At 38.5% G+C, this 12,355-nt stretch overlaps 2 long non-coding RNA genes across 3 annotated transcripts in view; both read left to right on the forward strand.

The window, feature by feature from the left end:
* The first annotated feature begins 836 nt into the window (after positions 1 to 836).
* LOC130457369 (uncharacterized) lies at positions 837 to 7,568 on the forward strand. Its single transcript, XR_008916538.1, has 5 exons — positions 837 to 1,807; positions 2,311 to 2,401; positions 2,488 to 2,573; positions 4,758 to 4,954; positions 5,936 to 7,568. It is a non-coding gene; the product is annotated as an uncharacterized LOC130457369 (long non-coding RNA).
* Positions 7,569 to 7,585: 17 nt separating this feature from the next.
* The window catches only part of LOC130457368 (uncharacterized), a 36,628-nt gene continuing 31,858 nt past the window's right edge, over positions 7,586 to 12,355 (forward strand). Inside the window, exon 1 of one of the 2 annotated variants that reach the window (XR_008916536.1) lies at positions 7,586 to 8,323. This is a non-coding gene — a long non-coding RNA (uncharacterized LOC130457368). The other variant, XR_008916537.1, reaches the window with a different exon arrangement.

Consider the following 12,355-nt stretch of genomic DNA (forward strand, 5'->3'; position numbering starts at 1 on the left):
GTTGATGTCTTCAGATGTCACAGCAGGGTAGTGATCTATTCTCCAGTCTGGCTGTCCACCAGGAAGACTGGAGTAATTCTTTCACCACATCTAGAAGATCCTTAAGGCCTTTTGTTTGATGAATGGGTTCAAGATGATTCAAAATTACAACTGTCTCCTCCTTCTCTCAGGTCCAAAGGGTCAATTGGGGAACTGTCTCTTCAACTGTTTGGAGTCCTGACAGCCCTGGGAGAATTCCAAGTCTCACACCCTATCAATCATTCCTTGCATAAGTTTTATTTTCCTTTGCTACACTAGCTACCTATACCCTGAGTTTAATCCTAACATCTCCAGACTGCAAATGTGAATCCAAAAGCAAATCTCACCAGAATCCACAGTCCTTATTAGGAATCTGAAATCTGAAGATCCAGGAGATGTTGAAGAATTCACTGAGAACCTTCAGCACACACAAGGCTAAGACTGCCAAGAATCTCCCCAGAACTCATGCTGAAGGGAGTGTTCCACCAAAGCACTAAGGAGCAGAGAGAGTCTCCTCACCAAATACCAAGGAAATACCAATCACTCCACTCACCACCACCGGATCCAAGGAAAGAGTCTCTTCCTCCAGTCCAGCTCACTGACCCAGTGTCAGAGACTGAATCCTCAGCTGGCCTTTTTAAAGCAGTTTTCTCAACATCACTGCCTGTCACTCTCCCACTTTATGGAACCCAATCACAGTCTTTCAATTTGCCTCGCACTTCCCGGGGGGGGGGGGGGGGGGCATTGGCCTCTGGAGTTGTCACCCATTCTAGCAAGTGACTTGTGAACTCTCATGCCTAAGAGACTGATAAGGTACTAAGTAGGGGTACTTAAGTTTTTGATTGGTTAACTTAAAAGTTACTGATTGAAAGACAAAGAGAGTTTGATTCACTCTTCACAATGCTTTGATCTGCATTCTGATTCTAGCAGTTCTTTCTGTGGAAGTGGATAGCATTCTTTGTCATAAGTTCCTCATAATTGTCCTAGATCATTGTAAACTACTAAGAGTAGCTAAGTCTTTGACCGTAGGCCATTCTACAATATTGTGGTAACTGTGTACAGTGTTCTCCTTGTTCTGCTTATTTCACTCTGCATCAGTTCATGTTGGTCTTTCCAGCTCTTTCTGAAACCATACTATTCATTATTTCTTCCACTGCAATAGTATTCCATTATTATCATATACCACAATTTGCTCATCCATTCCTCAATTAATAAATATTCCTTCAATTTCCAATTCTTGTCATCACAAAAAGAACAGCCATAAATAGTTTGGTACAAGTAAGTCCTTCCCCCCCCTTTTAAAAATCTCTTTAGGACACAGACCTAGTATTACATGGTTTTACAGTGATATTACAGGATCAAAGGGTATGCATTGTTTTATAGCCCTTTGGACAGAGTTCCAAATTGTTGGATCAGTTCAAAACTCCACCAGTATGTTAATACCTAATGGAAAAAAAAAAAGAATTGCTTTATTCTAAGCTTTTGTATTCTTTTTGTTTGATTAATTAAAAATATAATCTTTTGAATGATTCCTGGGTGGGAAAATCAGCTCCCTAATTTATAAAGAGATAGCTCAAGGGAAGAGATCACGTGTCCCTTCTTGCTAGCCACCAACAACCTATACTGATCCCCCTTGGCTTTACAGGGAATGTGCTCCTGGCACTCTGGACAGTGGAACTGAACCAGCTAAGTGACATCATTATCCTAGTGGTGAAATGCAGCCTGGAAATACAGGAGAAGTTTGGAGTCTGCCATACCAGGGAAGACCAGGATCTTCAGATAATGATAGGTAGCAACTTCCATCTGGAAGAGCTATCCAAAGTACCCAAATCTTTCCTATAGAAGAATAGTGGTGGAGTGGATTGGGAAAATAAACATCAAGGTTTTTTGGACAACATTTTAGTAGTTGGTCTGGATGTAAAGGAAGTGTTGGTGTCTGGGATTACTCTATGGAAATCATAAGGGAGCCTAAAGCTGTAAAGGTAGTAGGCTATCTTCCTATCTTACCTCTCAAGTATGACCTACAAGGTATATTCTGATGTATTTAAAGGTCAGAGTTCTAAAGGTGCCCTAACATGCCAAGTTAGGTATACAGTGAAAGAAAAGCCACCAGCTGTGGCTTTTAAAAAAAAAAATTAAGGAAGATTATAAGTCTCTGTGTAATAGTGATAGAACCATGAGATAATATGATAAGGAGAGTACTAGAAGACTCTGATGTATTCTTAGAGTCTCCATAAGGAGCAAGAGTAGTAGTTACTTTGGGGATTGAAGAATTTTCTTCCTATTCTTTAGCTAAGAGATATGTGGATCATAGACCCATTTGATTTTGATGAGCACTTTGAAAAGTACAGTGATTACGTTCCACATTATCCTACAGATAAAGGTGAGCTTCTTTGCCTATTCTGCTTGAGAACTAAAACTCATGAGACATTGTTTTTGTGGACTAAGAACTTTCATTTTCTTTCTTAGTATCTCTGAGAAATGCTGTGGCTTTGGATCCAGACCCCAGACTTGAGCAAAACTTGTAGAAGCACATAATGGGAAACTTTCTAAAGGTATTTCCTAAACCCTGATTCTTCACTTAAGGATGGCCTGTGTATTTATGTGTAATTTTCCAACCTATTTTCTATAACTCACCGTTATGATTATTAATATATCCTCATTCCCCTTAGCACTTGCATGATTATCATGATTATATATTCCTGTTGACTGCATGTCTTGTTTTTTATTACTTTAATGTTTCCCTTGACTGCTTTTCACTATATTTTTCAAATCCTAGGAGCAGAAACCTTGTCTACTCTTTATTTTGTACCTATAAAAGCCTGATTTAGTTCCTATGCTTTCAAGGCCATAGTTGCCTCATCAGTAAAGTGATGGAGCTGATCTGTGTAATCCGTTTTAGCTCTAAATATTTGATCTTGAATAAATATTTGCTGATTTATTGACTGAATATATGTATGCATATCTGAGGCAGCTTTTCAAAAGTTGGTGATAACATGTTAGTGTTATCATATGTAATTGTACTCAGTGAAAATAGAAAAGAGACTTTAATATACTATAGTGATCCCTCATCTATTGTGTAAGTTACATTACAAAGACCCCTGCGTTAGGGGAAAATTTGCAAAGTAGTGGCATTATGTTTATTTTATTATATATATACATATATATGCATATGTATGTGTGTATTTTAAGGCTTTATAAATCCTTCACACTCTCCTTTAAACCTTCTTCCAAACTATTATTAACCTATAGTCACTGAGCCAATCAGCACCCAGTATACAGAACACAGCACTGTGGTTGGTCATCTTTCATTCCATCAGCCAATAGTGTGCCACAATGAGTGTAACTCCACAATACAGAATTTGATATATAAGTGTATATATATATATATATATATATATATATATATATATATATATATATACATGTATGTTGGTTTTTTTTTTAACTGTGATACAGTGAAGCCCCAATAAGTGAACTGGGATATAGTGAGGGACAACTGTATTTACTATATTGACATTAAGTACTGCCTTCAAGTACTTAATGTAGGATAAATTCCAAAAGAAAAAAATGCAGTCTAGTCATAAATGGGCCATTTGTACATAATTTACTTCAAACTAGTTTTCCCATTCAGATTGTGCCTTATATGTTCTATAATTCCCTCATATTCAACACCATATATCATGAGACATAGGGTTAAAATTCCTCATTGCATTTGTAAATTAATGGTTACTTTACAGATCAATGAAGTCCAGACTTTGGAGTATTTTTCTGAACTTTGCACTGTAACAATGGTCTTGATCAATCTAGAATTCCACAAGAAAGCTTGGATGTTGTACTTCTGTTAGCTGATCAATGAAGCTGCCTTGTATATCTCCATGGCCATCAAGAGTGGAGGTGGCCACCTTAGTCATATCTTTATGTTTGACAAATTGAGTAAGAAGAGATCCACATTCATCATTGTTAGAGATGAGTAAGGAGTTGGTCTGAAGGATGAATGTGGCTCTTGTGTGCAATGGACATTTATGAAAGACTTAAAAAAAAAACCTTTATAAATTCATTTAATTGTCCTGCCTTAGCAAGTAAATGAAGTTGAATATTTTTCTGATGATATACTAGGATCATCATTATAAGTATCAATTCTCAATTGTCTGAATCTGAAAAATAAGAGATGGAGACAACATTACTCTCCTCAGGATAGATGTATTCTGGAAGTTAAATTTTTAAATAAGTTCTGGATGTCAATTTTTTTTCCCCTTTGTCATTTGGCCCTTTATTCTTCATTGACCCCTCCCTTTTAAAAAATGTTTTACTTAGGGGGGCAGCTGGGTAGTTCAGTGGATTGAGAGCTAGGCCTAGAGACAGGAGGTCCTAGGTTCAAATCTGGCCTCAGACACTTCCCAGCTGTGTGACCCTGGGCAAATCTCTTGACCCCCATTGCCTAGCCCTTACCACTCTTCTGCCTTGGAGCCAATACACAGTATTGACTCCAAGACGGAAGGTAAGGGTTTAAAAAAAATTAAAAAAAAATTACTTAGTGGGGTTCTAGTTAAATGAGATTTTCATGTTAATCCCTTCTGGTGGTGGCGCAAGAATGTCTTTCATATTCATATCATAAGAACACTGACAGAGAGATGAGGAAGGGGAGGAAGATACCACTTTTATGAGTCATTCTAAATGTGAAGTGTTATATTGTTTCTAAGACACATTCTATTTTATTTTTCCAACCTTCCTTTCAGGTTTGCACTTTCTTCAGTGTGTTTGGCTTTCCAGGTTATAAGAAGCCAGATGAGTGTGTCCATGCCTTGGAGAGCTCCTTTAGCATCTTTAGTTTCTGCTGGGAAAATCTTGCTGAGACCAAGTGAGAAGGAAGGTGGGGCAGAGATGAACCTCTTAGGCCCCAGGGTTCTCAAGGAGAGTTTAAATATTATCTCAGGTACTTACTAGTTGTATGATCCTGGACAAGTCACTCAATCACTGCCTGCTTCAGTTTCCTCAACTAAAAGATGGGGATAATATCTTACAAGGTTATTGTGAGACTCTTTGTAAAGTGCTTAGCACCATGCTTGGTATTGTGAACTTTAAAATTACTCCACCCTACTTAGACAGTACTTTAGGGGAAGATAAAGTTGTAATCTCCTGGTTAAACAATGAAGGGACTTAGTTCTCACCTTATAGTGAAGCTAGAACGTTAAGCTAAGTCTATTTTTAGGACCTTAATACAAAAAGATGTTAAGTACCTATAAAGGTTAAATTAATCACAAAAAGGTCAAGTAACTAACAAAAGGTGAACTTAACAAAGAAGTGTTAAGTAACTCAAAAATCTAATCAAAGAAGGTGAGAACTAAAGAATGGGCAGTCCTGGAGAAAAGCATCTGCTGTGATTGGTAGATGTGAAAATTTAGGGGAGGTGACACAAGAGAAAAGATCTTTAAAAAGAGGTCTATATGAGCAGCCTGGAAGTTCAGTTCAGGTGTGGAACTCAGCCTGGAGGAGCTCCCTCAGACAGCTTCCTTGAGACAGTCTCGTGGTGACCTGGGTAAGACTGACTTCCTTTTCCCTTGGGCTCAGGGAGGCTCCTTTGGCTAAGGCCTTTAAATCCTGCCTGGTTCAGTCTGAACCGGAGCAGTTTAAATTAACTCATTCCTCTCCCTCTCTCTTCTCTTTAATTCCTTCTCTCTATATTAATTAAAATCACCATAATTTCCAGCTGACTTGGGTATTTTGTAATTTGGGATTTTCCCTGGCAACCAATTAAATAGATTTTAAGTCACAACTATAAAATTATCTTTACAGTATGTAATAGATATTTAGTAAATGCTTGTTCACTTCCCTTATGTCCATTATTCTTACCACATCTTTAACCAAAATATAATCTGGAATGTAGTTCTCTTTGTGTTGTTCTTTTTTTCCTCAGAATATCTATTATGGAGGATTCTGTATATTGTGAAACTTCTCTACATGATGTTGACTGATTACTAAACTGAGTTTATTACCAGATATTAGTCTTCTCTAAATGAACACTCTAATGCAAATACCAACAACATGGAAATGGGTTCGAATCAAGAACACATGTGAAACCCAATGGTGTGAAACAAGGCTGTGTCCTCGCTCCGGTACTATTCAACCTATTTTTCACCCAAGTATTATGACATGCTGTGATGGATCTAGACCTGGGCGTCTACATCAAATATCGACTGGATGGCTCACTATTCAACCTTCGCCGCCTACTGCAAAAACAAAGACAACAGAGAGACTCATCCTGGAAGCTCTCTTCGCAGATGACTGTGCTCTCATGGCCCACCAAGAAAATCATCTCCAAACCATTGTGGACAGGTTCTCCACCGCAACAAAACTGTTTGGCCTGACTATCAGCCTCAGCAAAACAGAGGTGCTGTTCCAACCTGCACCAGGGAGGCCAACTAACCAGCCGTGCATTACAATCGACGGCACGCAGCTTTCTAATGTCAATACTTTCAAGTACCTGGGCAGCACCATCGCCAACGACGGGTCCCTAGACCATGAGATTAATGCCAGGATCCAAAAGGCCAGCCAGGCACTTGGGCGGCTGCGCTGCAAAGTCCTCCAACACAGAGGTGTAAGCACTGCGACGAAGCTCAAAGTGTATAACGCGGTGGTCCTCAGCTCGCTCCTGTATGGTTGCGAGACATGGACACTGTACCAGAAGCACATGAAACAGCTGGAGCAATTCCACCAACGCTCCCTCTGGTCAGTCCTGAGGATCAGATGGCAGGACCGAATCACCAACCAGGAAGTCCTCAACAGAGCCAACTCCACCAGCATCGAAGTCATGGTCCTCAAAACCCAGCTACGATGGTCTGGACACGTCATCCGCATGGACCCACAGTGAATACCAAGACAGGTATTCTATGGTGAACTGTCAGCTGGACTCAGGAAACAAGGCCGACCAAAGAAAAGATTCAAGGATCAGCTAAAGTCCAACTTGAAGTGGGCTGGCATGACACCAAAGCAACTAGAACTCGCTGCCTCTGTCAGAAGCAGCTGACGAACCCACATTGATGATGCCGCCACCACCTTTGAAGATGAATGACGTCGACATCTTGCGGCTGTGCATGAACGCCGACACCAGGCCACAACCGCACCTCCCGTAACAATTGGCATCCCAGGCCCCATGTGCCACAAACTCTGCGCCTCAGTCTTTGGACTTCAAAGCCACATGAGGGTACATCAATAGATGATAATGCACAAAGACAATTGTCATTCTTGGACACTGAGAGACTACTACATTAGTCTTCTCATCTATAGGGATATAACTGTAGACAATCCTATTCATTCTTCCAAAATCCCAGCATTAGTCAGTAGGGAATAATTGTGTTTGCCCAAAGTCATATAACAAAATTCCAACTGGAGTCCCATTTAGTTTGTATGACTTCTATCATCATAAAAAAAGAGCTCTTGAGTGGGGATTTATCCAAGTTTGTTCTTTCTGTCTCCTAGGCTTCTTTCTATCAGCATCATTAATGGTCCAGTGTTCTCTGGAGTTATTGGTGCACTAGCCAGGCATGAATATACAGGTATAATTGGCCTTTGGATTTTCAACATTGTGGTTAATGGGGTAGGAGTCATTAACTTTTCCTCTTCTTACTATCTCCTGACACATTTATTGGCCCAAAGGTGAGCCCTGTGGCCAGAATGGTGACCACTTATCCAAGGCTGGTATCTTGTGATAAGGTAACATCTGCAGTCCATGTTACCTAATTTTAAGAAGCTTCCAGAGAAGAAGATGAAAAATATCACCAACTCAGAGCAGATCTATGAATACCTTGGCCCCAGGTCATGTGTATAAATGCATTCTGTAAGAGTACCATGTCTAAGTGCCATTTATATCCTTCCCTTTCCAAACCAGAGTACAAGACTAATAAATAGTAAATCCCAGTTACATAACAGGATTTATGCCATAGTTATTCTGGTGGAGTAGAGATATTTGGAGGGCAGGTAGAGAAGTAACATGGTCTGAGATCTCTGACTTTAACATAACATACATAAGGAATTTCAACTTCCCATTCTGAGAGAAACAGTGAATAGGAAGCTTACTGCTATCTTTTATTATGACTCCAGCTTTCACTGTCCCCTTAAACTGATCCTGAAGAGAAAATAACTTTGTAACCCTCTAATACAGGGTTCTGCACCTCTTGGGTTCCCAACAGAAACCTGATAAAGAAAATTAGATCATTCCTGAATACATTCTACTTTCTTTCCTTTTTCAGAACGTTTGGGAAGAAACACCTGGCTAGAAGTTGATATGAATATCACTCTTTGTCGGGTAAGTTCAGAGAATATATAAATTTCTACAGGTTGGCTAAATGTGAGGGGAAAAAAAGAAATGAATTTATTCTAAACTTGAAGTCAGCTATTTAAAAAAACAACAGTAGTTTTGGCCAATTTATGTTCATCTAGAAAGGACTTCCCATTTTTCTCTACATTGTGTGAATCTTAAAATTTCTCAGACTCTACCTTAGGACATTTGGTTAAGGTCATTCCCCATTTTAAACAATGAAGGTACTTAGTCAGGAATGTATTGGGAACTTTAAAATTACTCCACCCATACTTAAGCATACTTTAGGGGAAGATAAAGTTGTAAAACTCCTTAGTGAACAATGAAGGTACTTAACTCATACTTATAGTGAGGCCAAAAGCCCTTAAGCTAGTATGTTTTTAGATCTAATACAAAAGGGCGCTAAGTACCTATGAAGGTCAAACTAATCACTAAAAGGTCAGGCAACTTGCAAGGGACAATCTTAGCAAAGAGGTGTGAAATACTCAGAAGTTTTAGTCTACCCAGAGAAGGTAATAAAACGATATGAATTAAGAATGGTCAGTCTTTTGGAAAACGTCTAACTGTGATTGGTAGATGTGAAAATTTAGGGGAGGTGACAGAGGAGAAAATTCTCTTTAAAAGGAGGTCTCTCAGTGGCTGAACTTAATTCAGCCTTGGAAGCTGAAGTGGAGGTCAGGAATCAGAGGAGGCTGCTGGGTCTCTGAACACTAGAGTTTTGCCTGGGACAAAATCTTGTGGTGAGTGATTAAAGACTGACTTAGTTTCTCTCTTAAAGAGAAAGGCCTAGGCCCTAGCCTTTTCCTATTTCCTCTTACTCTGTCTCTCTCCCTTTCCTTAATTCCTTCATTTGTATTAATTAAAATCTCCATAAAACCTAGCTGATTTGGGTATGTCATATTTGGGAATTTTTCCCATGGTGACCACTGTATTTTTAATATAAAATCAAGACACTAAAAATTTATCTTTGCAGTTTTGACAATTCAAAGTCTTAAACCCATATTTTCGTGGTCACAATTTATGGCAACCACTCTTTTGTCTGTAACAATTGACAGCACAGATATCAGGTTTAGCCTTGCCATTTACCAAAAGAACAACATTTAAAAATCATAATGTGTGTGAGGAACAGAATGTGTCTTATAACACTTAAGCTAGCTTTGGATGAAATATCCTAGAAGCAATAATGTTCATTTCTTGGTCAGTGAAAGTGGCTTAACCAGTTCAACTTTATGCTATCCTTTCTCTATGAATCACTTTGCCTTCTGTCTTTTAGCTGTTCATCCCTTTCCAAGCCCCAGTTCTGGATTATCCCCACCACCTGTCTTCTCCTCACCTACTTGAATGCCTGGCACAGAGTAGGTAGGTACTATATAAATGCTTATTCCATTCCCTCTTCCCTCCCCACTGAATGCCTCTGTAAAGTAAGTCTCAACATCTACCCTGGCTAGGTCCACTACAAATTTATTATTTAATATGAATTGAGACTTCATTGATACACTTCAATTCTTTTACTCTTTCTTTTTTTTCAATATTAATTTTATTTTATTGATTAATTAAGAAAATTTTCCCATGGTTACATGATTCATATTCTTTCCCTCTCCTCCCCCACCCCCTCTGATAGCCAATGTGCAATTCCACTGTGTTTTACATGTGTCATGATCAGAACCCATTTCCATATTATTGATATTGCACTAGGGTGATTGTTTAGTCTCTACATCCCCAATCATATCCCCGTCAACCCATGTGATCAAGCAGTTGTTTTTCTTTTGTGTTTCTATTCCCACAGTTCTTTCTCTGGATCTTTTACTCTTTCTTAATTGACTTCTTATGACATTCCTTACCGAGTCTGTTCCAGATCTTGTTTTATCAGTCCATCTGTATTTCCTCCTTCCTCTCTAAAGACCCTCTATTCATATTTTAGATAGAAAATTGAGACAGTCATCATCAATGTGAACTCCATCTTCTCAATTCTGTACCTTGGATCTCCTTGATATCATTCCTATTCTTTCCAGTTTTAGAAGAGTCACCTTTCTCTTTGTAAAGGCCAGGCCCTTCTATTTCTGTCCTTGATCCCATCCCCCTTCTGCCAATTTTGAGAATTTGCTCCTTCAGGCATTCCCATTCTTTTTGTGATCTTCCATCTAGAATCACAGATCTAGATCTGGAAGGCACCTCATAAACCATCTGGTTCTACCTCTTCATTTTATAGATCAGAGATAGGATTTGAACCCAAGTCCTTTGACTCCACAGGCAGCATCTTTTTCACTGTATCACACTGCCTGAGGACATGGTGAGTTCTCTCTATCCCTTAAAAACTTGAACTTGATCCTCTTTCTTTAGCTTTTTAAAAATAACTCTTTAAATAACAAACTTCTAGAAAAAGTTGCCTATAGTTGTTGCCTTTATTTTTTCACATCTTTATCTCTTGCTTTGTCCTGGGTCCTTTTCTCTCAGTTCCTTCCCATAGATTCAGTTATTGTGTCTGTGCGTGCTTTTATATCATTATCCCCTCTCTCCTTCACATAATTGCCATAATAATATTCCTAAATAATTAGTTTGACCATGCTACTCCCCTGATCAAGGATCTCCAGTAATTCCTTTTGGGAAGTTTCATTCACTTTTTAAATTTAAATTTAAATTTTAAGTTTTTTGTTTTGACATCATCTATATTTTATTTTAACATTTATGTTTTCTCAGTAGATATCTTGGTCCCCTTCCTATTTCAGAGAGTTATTCTTTATAACAAAAAACAAAAGGGAGAAAAAGAAACAAGTCAGCAAAACTAATCAATACATGAGCCGTCTGACAATATATGGAAGTTCTATATTCATAGACCCCCACCTCATCAAAGAAGAGTAGGGGAAGTACATTCTTACATGTTTTCTTTGGGGCCAAGTTTGCTCATTGTAATTTCACAGTATTCCGTTTCAGTTGCTCTGTTCTTTCATTTACATTGTTGCTATGAGTATATTGTTTTCCTCATTGTGCATGCTTCTCTTTGAAACAATTTATATATGTCATGATAATGACTCCAGCCTCCATTCTTGAGAATAGGTCATCAGAAGCTTTTTTTTAGAAATACAGAAACACAGACATGTATGGAGAGACTCTTTAAGAAAGTAGTTCCCAATAGCCTTGCAGCCGTTCTGATCTGTATCTAGTACTTAATCTCATTGGTCAGCATTGCAAGTCTTTTATCTGTCTCACAGCAGGAACCCAGGGTGGCATGTTTTAGAATGTGAGCACAAAAAAAAGAAAGTGTAGGAATGTATGCATGAATGAAGACGTTTGTTTCTGAAGCCATCCATGTCAGCAGAAGGAAAGAAAGGAAACCCTTGGCCCCTTTCTCTTTGCTATCGTTCTCCCCACTTTGAAGTATAATTATAGTAGCTTCATTCAAAGATATCCATGTTTGTCAGTTCTGCCAATACTTTGTCAGCCCTTGGGGTCTTCAGAGCAGGAGTTAGGGGGAATAGGGGAACAACATTAGCCCTGATATACTTGGAGACCTGTAGTACAAGAAAAAGTTCTAGAAGAGCAGCCTGTATAAAGTTCTTACATTGGGGAATCTAGGGAAGAGGGTCCAATTTGTATCTTTTGTCACCACGAAGTATAAGGAAAATAAAAAACCCTAGATGATATCATGGTTAGTTTCTATGATTTCTGGACTGGTTGATGTAAGTGCATAGTTGGTATGAACTGGAGGGCAGATTCCACCTTGAGAAAAATTCAGTATTATTCTTTTGTCAGAAAGAGTTGCTTGAAGGAAAACATTTTCTTCTAGAATGGTTGCAGAGAGTTGGCAGTGATATTAGCAGTAATTTTTAGGGAAATATAGAGATTTATTAGAACTTTCTCAAGTTTGAATACACCAAGATTTGTTATCCTAATATACACAATTTTAGGAAAAATAGAGTTATATGTGCTCTTGTATCATTTTTATAAAATTAAACATAAAAAAAATTGAGAGTAATTGTAGGAAGAGAAACTTGCTAACTACCCAAATCAAGAAAGTGAACT

This window comes from Monodelphis domestica, chromosome 2 (genome assembly GCF_027887165.1).
Source record: "Monodelphis domestica isolate mMonDom1 chromosome 2, mMonDom1.pri, whole genome shotgun sequence".
Lineage (NCBI taxonomy): Eukaryota > Metazoa > Chordata > Mammalia > Didelphimorphia > Didelphidae > Monodelphis > Monodelphis domestica.